We start from the raw sequence: 8,149 nt of genomic DNA, 5'->3' as shown, positions 1-8,149 counted from the left end.
CAGGGAGGGCGAGAGAGGGAGAGGTACATCCATGTGTGAGAGAAACACCAATCGGCTGCCTCTCCTACGCGCCCCACTCCGGGGACCAAACCTGCAACCCAGGCGTGTGCCCTGACTGGGAATTGAACCTGTGACCTTTCGCTTTGTGAGATGACGCCCAACCAACTGAGCCACCCGCGTCAGGGCAAAACTAACTAATATATTTTTAAAAGGTAATAGTAGTTCCCACACCACACTACTGTCAGGAACACCTGTAGGATGGGTAAGTCTCCCCCTTTTTCCCCTGGAGGGCTGAAGGGCTGGCTCAGGATGTCACACAGGCTCACGGCTGAGTTCTGGAGCTCGGTGGTACCCGGTCCTTACAGAGCGTCTGTGCTGTGTTCATGCCACAGCCGCAGACCAGAGGGGTTGCAAAGAGAACTCACAGTTCGAAAGCCTAAAATATTTACCCTCCAGCTCCGGACTGGTTCAGGGCCCCCTGCCGGGATGTAGGAGCTGCTCCATAAAGGCTCGTGGGCTGTCTTAGCCGTGAGAGGTCGTGGTCTTAAATGCATAAAATCATCAACAAACCTGGATGTGTTAACCCCCAGGGGCCTGAAGCTGATGACCTTGGACAAGACATTTGACCTTTGGGAGGTCTGGTTTCCTTTTCTATGAAATAAAAGGTTGAATTCGATAATTCCGGGGGGCGGGGAGCGGGGGTCGGGGTGGGGAGTATCTTCCTAATCTTAAATTTCTACAACTATACCAGCTATACCTCCGTACTAAGGACCTCCTAGTTCTGGTTTATTCTTTTCCCACTGGAGAAGGAATAAAACAAGGACCTATTTACACAGCATTTAGAGAAAGAGAAGGAAGCTTCCAACCCTAAAATAGAAAACCCTTATTTTCTCATTTGAAAGCATTCTGCCTTTGGCATGTATGCCTTCATACCATAGCTTCATGTTTTCAGACATAATGTGCAGCCTGGACCTGTTTCTAGACCCCAAACAGAGCTTTTCGAAGCGGAGCTCTTTGGAGGAAAAAAGGAAGGAGAATACAGTAATAGCTCTAGGCCAGTATTGAAATAACTTGAAAATCCTACTCCCGTGGAATTCTACAGAGTGAACATGCAAAGATTTCTTCTAGTGCTTCCGTCTAGACTCTTCTGAAATGCCTGAAAGCATGTGCGTAATCATTAACTTTTATTGTGGACACCTCAGGCGTGGTGGCAGGAACAATGTCATTGCCTGCTAGCTCCAGCCCAGCTCTCCACAGGCAGGAGGATCTCCGGAGCTCCTCCAGGTTTTGGACAGAGATTTTCCTCGGGCGCTTTCCAGCTATTACACCCAGGGAAAGGCCATAAAATTGATATCTGACACCAAAGCACTTTTCCCGTTGGAAACAAACTCCCGCGGTTGTGAAACTGTATTCTTGGGCTCCGACTGGAACCAAACCACAGAAAATCCCAACATCCTGTTTGCTACCAGTGTTTTCATTTCATTTGTCTGTCTCGGGGGGTGATGACAGTCACCAGCACCAGAACTGTGTTTGCTCTGCCCTCTGTCGTAGAGGCAAGTGTTTTGATGACCGGAGCTCTCCCCTTCCGAGCGCCCTAGTCAGTCACCCCAGGGACTCTGGGGTCCCTTTTCTCTCTGCAGCCTCCAGGTCTGTGTAATTGATGGAACAGAAGAGAAACGCCAACTCCCGATGTTACTAATAGAAGCTGCCCTCAAGTTTTCTAGGAAGTTAACGGAGCTCGGAAATCCGTGTTGGCTACGGTATTGGTTAGTGGTTCACAGAGGGCACATTCATGGGACGCATACCGGGTCATTGGAAAACAGGGCCTTCTAATCCCGAACAGCTTTATTGAGATGTAGGACTCACATACCATGAAGTTCGCCCATTGGAGCCAATTTTGTGGCCTTAAGTCTGTTCACAGAGTTGGGCAGCCATGACCACCATCAATTCTAAAACATTTCCATCGCCCCAGAGAGAGACCTGCCCCTCTCAGCCATCCCCCCTCCTGCCCTCCCACACCCCTACCCCCAGCCCCCCGGGGTGGGCAGCCGCTTGCCTACTTTCTGTCTCTACGGAGGCGCCTGTTCTGAACATTTCCAGTCAGTGCAATCACACAACCTGTGGTCTTTGGGGTCTGGCTTCTGTCCCTCAGCGTCGTGTTTCCAAGGGTCATTCGTGTTGTAACACGTATCAGAGCCTCGTTGCCGTCCTGCCAAATAGTCACCTCTGGTGCAGAAGGGCCACACCCGGCCCCTCCATTCGCCAACCGAGGAGTCATTGGACTTGGGAGCTGGCAGGGACATGGCGGACCCCCTGATGCCACCCTCAATTTCACTAAGAGAAGAGAGGCACAGAGAGGGGAAGTGACCTGTCCAAGGGGCACAGCCAGAGTGGGAGGCCTGGCCCCAGAGCTTTGGTTTTTTAAATCACAAAATATTTCTGGCGCACTGAAAATTTACAGGAAAAAAATCTAATGAACGTGCAGAACCCCTCCGCCAGCTTTGAAACTATCTTTCCATATTCGCATGTTATGTCATTTAAAGACTAGAATATTAAAAATACTTTGAGGCTCTCTGTGTACCCCACTCCCTGGTCCCTGACCCTGGCCCCTCTCTCCCCAGTGAGAAGCACTTTGCCAAATTTGTTACTTCCGTGTACATTTTAATTCGATAACTACAAACATCCGTATCTATAAACATGCATGCTATTTTGTGCATGGATCCAAACTTTATATAAATAGCATCAAACCGTCTGTATGTAACATTCTATAATTTGCTTTTTACAATGTTATGGTTTTGAGATCCTCGCTGATGAGTAGCTTCTGACTTTCGTTCTTCTGAGTTTGCTGAAGCCAGATGCCATTCCTGAGAAGGAAAAAAGATTGGCCCTGGCTGGTTTAGCTCAGTGGATTGAGCGTCGGCCTGCGAGCTAAGTGTCGCTGGTTCGATCTTCCAGTCAGGGTACATCAGAGAAGGAAAACTCTGACTCCAAAAAACCTCCGCTGCCTTGCGGCATACCTCTTCAGGGGAAAGGCTAAGGGAGTAAACCCTGACAGAAAATCCGGAGCCGGAGTCCCTAAGGCGGTTTGACGTTGTAGTCAACACCGACAACTCCTGCGGCGCACCTGAAGCCAAGCTGTATTGACTCCGTCTTTCCCTTGGACCCTTCAGCTGCGAAGAGAGGGGGGGTCTGCTGCATGGGCAACAGCAGACCCTCCATATCACCCTGCCCAGGCTCTGTAGCTTCAGCGTCATCGCAAGATGTCGATTCAACACGGGAGGAGACAGATACCGTGTCACTCCCGAGTCGGACTGCACAACCATTCTCGGCGGTGCAGATAGACTCTTAAGAAGCTACACCATCGTCTCTCGAGACGAACGGCTGCCGACGACGACGGTTTTGAGATTTCGCCATGTTGGTACGGGTAGCCATGGTCTGCTAGATTCACTGCTTTCTAGCATCTTTTTTTAAATCCTCACCTGAGGACATTTTTTCATTGCTTTGAGAGAGAGAGAGAGGAAGGATGGGGGGGCGGGGGGGCCAGTCTTAGAGAGAAGCATCAATTCTTGTACGCACCCCGACCCGGCCAGAGAGCAAGGTCAAACCCACCACCTGGGCACGGGCCCTGACGAGGAATCAAACCGGCAGCCTTCCAGTCCACGTAACGACGCTCCAACCGACTGAGCCACACCAGCCAGGGCTATCGTGGCTATTTTTAGAGTATACCAACCTGTGGTCATCTCTATGCCCTGAGACGTATTTAGAGCAAGGTCAGCAAACTTTACCTGTAGGGTCAGATTATAAATATTTTAGGCTTTGTAGGTCCAACAGCCTCTGTCCCTCGGCTACCGAGCAGCAGCCTGGGACAAGGTGTTCCAATAAAAACACCCAGAAACGAGCAGCGGACCTGATTCTAACCTCCTCACTCCCTGGGCGTTCGGGTTTCCCTCCGGGGACCCCCTGCTCCCGTCCCTCACCCGTTCCACTTCTGGGTTCTCCTCCGCTTACGTCCTTGTAGGAGCGCTTCGTAAGCTCCTGCTGCTCATCACGGGCGGACCACGGGCCGCATTAACTGTTCTCAGCCTGCTGCTTGCATCGTCCTGTTGCTTTGGTTGTTCGAGGGACTGGAGTTTCTGATTTTAATCACCCGTCAGTCTGCTTGTTTATGGTTTGCCCTTTCTGAGTCTTGGTTGAGAAATCCTTTCTTAAAATAATTTCCCCCTCATTTTCCAAATGGTCCCAATTTTGCTTCTTATATTTAATTCACCTGGAACTCACTTGCGTGTTTGGCATGAGGTAAAATCAGTTTCTGTTTTCCTGTAAGCGTGATCAGCTGCTCAGCTCTAATGGTTGACTAGTCAGACCTCGTGTGTAGTGCTGGTCTGCTGGAGGGGAGAAAAATATATCTCTCTTTCTCCTTCTGTCCCCCTAGGGCAGCGGTTCTCAACCTGCGGGTCGCGACCCCTTTGGGGGTCGAACGACCCTTTCACAGGGGTCGCCTGAGACCATCGGAAAACACATGTATAATTACATGTTGTTTTTGTGATTAATCACTATGCTTTATTATGGTTGGGGGTTACCACATGAGGAACGGTACTAAAGGGTCGCAGCATTAGGAAGGTTGAGAACCACTGCTCTAGAGTCTCAGCTGGGGCTCTGGGATGAAACATTAATGTAAGTTTTATGGGACACAGGAGCCTCCCTAAGGAAATGGAGACCCAGAGAAACAGGTAAACCTCGGTGTTTTTTGTACGAGGTTGGGTGAAGCGTATACAAAGCCGTGGGAAAATACGGAAGGACAGAGGGGTATGAGCTCAGGGGGCTGAACTGGGGCAAACAGCAAGTCCCATCCATCCAGACACCGCTCCCCGCCCCTCCGTCTTTGCAGAGAAGGATGCTCCTTTATAAGTTATACATGATAGCTATAAGTTTTATAACTTCCTTTATAAATGTCTTACACATCTTCTATTATATTTATTCTTTGGTTATACCAATTCTCTTGTTCTTGTAAGTGGTAGTTTTAAAATTATAGTGCTTCTGGTGTATAAGAATACACTTGAGTTTTATATAGTAATCTGAAATCCAGCAACCATGATAAACACCCTTGGTTCCAAAGTTTACTGGTTCTAAAATTCTCTTGGATTTTTATGGAGATGTTCATAATGTCTGTGTTCTGTGTCATCTTTGGCCTTTTCCTTTCCATCTGACACCTATTACTAATTTTTTCTGTCCTTAACACACAGGTCAGGACTCGACTCCGTCACCCGGTTGAACGGAAGCGGTGACAGTGGTCATTGTGGTCTCACGCCCCACTTTAAAGAAATGTTTCTCCTTTCACCTGTAAGTGTGATAGTCACGGTAGGTTTCCAGCAAATGCCCCCACCCTTCAATTATGAAAGTTCCTGCCTGTTTCTAGTGAGTTGGGAGTCTTTACCCTGGTTTCTAAGATAGTTTTTATTACTTAACATTTTATTATGGAAGGGAGATATGCTCAGAAAAACGACAACGAAAGAGATGAAAACAATGACCATTCCCAGCCCCAGTCCTTGTCTTCAGACAAAATCATTAATATCTTGTCCTTTCTTCCAAAAATTTTCAATGCACATAACAAGCACATATTTTTACGCATTTTCCTCCCCACAGATAGATCACACTGTTCATACTACTCCACCACTTGCTCTTTCTAGTAAAATTTCTCGGATGTCATCCTAGATCTGTGCACGTTGGTCTCCTTTGTTCTTTTTCTTGGTTGCATCGTATTCCACTGTGTGGATGCCCTCGACTGGCTTAATCGGTTCCCTATTAGGAAACGTGAAGGCGGTTTCCTTATTTGTTTAGCGATCTGTGGGCTATCGCACATTGCGGCTCCACGAGCAGCCTCGGACGGGTATCTCCGTCCATCTGTGCAGGCCCGTTGTAGGACACACAGGAAAAGTCCCCGTTTTAAACTCCAATGCCTACCCCTCCAGTCCCTTTCTCTGAACGCCCTGCTCTCTGCCAGAGGAGACCCAGGAAGGCTGCACTTGCTTCAGGCAGGACCCTCTGGGACACGCGGGTCTTTGCGTCTCCTCCTCTCCCCGGCAAGCAGACGGACCAGGGGCGCAAGAGAGCAGACAGCCTGTCTTCTGGCACTTGCCCCGCGGGCCTGTTGGTTCCTCTCAGCCTGCCTTACCCTCTGCAGACTTTGGACCTAATCACATAGCTAGACTCACAGTATACCCTGCCCTTCCCTCCTCCGGGGCCTGCCTACTTGGGTGCCTGGTACCTGTGGGCTCCTCCCCACCTTCACCCTGGTCTTGGACTTGGCTCTGACAGCTGCTGGCTCTTCCTTAGGCCAAAGAACACTGGATTCCCAGTCTGTGCCTCCTGCATCTGCGGTATTTATTATCTTCTTCTTATACTCACGGGCCTCCCTCTGCCCCTTCCTGGACCACCCAGATCGTGGTCCCCTGCCCTTGTAAGGGGGATGTCTATGCCATCCCAAAATGTGCCACTTTGGCAAAAAGAATTGTTTGGGGCTGAAGGCAGGTGAGAAAAAGCAGAGGCAGGAAGGGCTCTCCGCCCTCCTTTTATCTGCCTGGAAGCAGGGCACAGACTGACAGAGCTGCACCTGCTGTCCCGTGCTAGGAGAGCAGCCCCCATCACCAGCGACAGAGAATCTGCACAAACACACTCTCCTCTAGGCCCCAAACTGCCTTCTGCACCACCAGCTCCCCCCATGTATTTACCTTCCCACAATTCCTGCCCCTAGGAACCCCTTTCTTTGTCCTGGCATTTTCCCATGATACACTGCTTTTTGTTACAAAGCTATAGAAGCCCCCAATTTAACAGGGACGTCACTTCTTTCCTGTGATGCTCCCATGCATGTAAAGGTAAAAATAAAACCTCTGGGCCTTTTCTCCTATTAATCTGTCTTTTGTCAGTCTAATTTTAATTTGTATGCCCCAGAGACAGAGCCTAACAGGTTGGAGGAAAAGTGTCTCCTCCCCTATACATCCCACATCCTTCTCAACCGCAAGGCAGGGCTGGCTGGCCACCCACGAAGGGCACTCGCTCTGCTGCGTGCCCACGCCAATAACCCTCTGCCCTCCAGCCAGGGCAGTCTTTGACGATGAAAATCAGATCAGGTCGCTCCCTCGTTAGACCTTTGATGGCTTCTCAGCCCACTTAGAAAAAAACCCAACACCACATAGGGTCCAGCCCCTCACTCCCGTCTTCCAGCCCAAGCCCCAGCCCCGGGGACCTTCAAGTCCTCCTTTCTCAGCTCCCGCCAGTTCGCACCTGATGGCTTTAAATTCGCAGGGTCTGCTTCCCCTCAGCCCTTCCCCGCCACCCCCACCCCGTTAGAAGTGGGAGCTCTTCTTTATGGCCACACCTGCTTTTTCTCCTTTACCAGGAGTTTGTCAGGCCTCCCCCACGAGAATATAATTGACTTGCCTTAAAGGAATTACCTGTCCCTTAATATGGTGTCAACCAATATTTTGCCACCTGCAGGGAGTGGGGGGCACAAGTGGGGCCAGTCAAACTCCCCACTCTGGAATTTGACCCTTGACCCTTGTGGCATTAGCACTTACAATAACAAAACCCTTGGAGCAGGTTTAGTTCAAAGGTGGTGCCCTGGAAGAGAACAGGGCTCTTTTGACAGCCTGTCCCTCCCTGCCCACCCACTGCTCCTCCCCTCGCTCCTGCCCCTCCCCCATTCTTCACCACCCCTGGCAGTTCAGCTTTAACTTCTATTTTATGAGCTCCCTGTGTCCTTCCCCCAACCTCCCTTCACATCAGTTTAGCTGCTGGAGTTCTTCTGCTCTTTGCCTTCAAAGAGCCCTGGCTGACTCTGTCCACCCTCTGTGGTGGCGGGTACCCCCCGCCCCAGCCACCCCACCGTTCATCTGGTGCCCAGCTCTGTGTGGATGAAGGAATGACAAAGGGTCTTGGTCACGGGAAAGGGCACCCTGAAAGAACTAGGAGCGAGGCATGCGGAGCGCGGTGCAAACAAGGGCTAGTAATGGCATCCCCGACCTTTGTTTTGCTTCTGCTGCTCCCTCTGCACGAACACGTGGCTTCCAGGAGGCATCTGGGAGACTCAGGCGCAGCGTCTGTACCGTCAGCTACTCAGGACTGAACTATCCACTCGGACCACCTATTAAGG

General features: G+C 50.4%; 1 non-coding gene across 1 annotated transcript; it reads left to right on the top strand.

Moving 5' to 3' along the window:
• The first annotated feature begins 2,802 nt into the window (after window positions 1–2,802).
• On the top strand, window positions 2,803–2,873 carry LOC150014126 (small nucleolar RNA SNORD59). Its single transcript, XR_016510286.1, has one exon. It is a non-coding gene; the product is annotated as a small nucleolar RNA SNORD59 (small nucleolar RNA).
• The last annotated feature ends 5,276 nt before the right edge of the window (window positions 2,874–8,149 follow it).

The sequence above is a fragment of the Furipterus horrens genome, unplaced genomic scaffold (assembly GCF_987537825.1).
Source record: "Furipterus horrens unplaced genomic scaffold, mFurHor1.1.pri manual_scaffold_3, whole genome shotgun sequence".
In the NCBI taxonomy this organism is placed as follows: Eukaryota; Metazoa; Chordata; class Mammalia; order Chiroptera; family Furipteridae; genus Furipterus; species Furipterus horrens.
The sequence above is the reverse complement of the archived record's forward strand: the minus strand, read 5'-3'. Positions and strand labels throughout refer to the sequence as shown.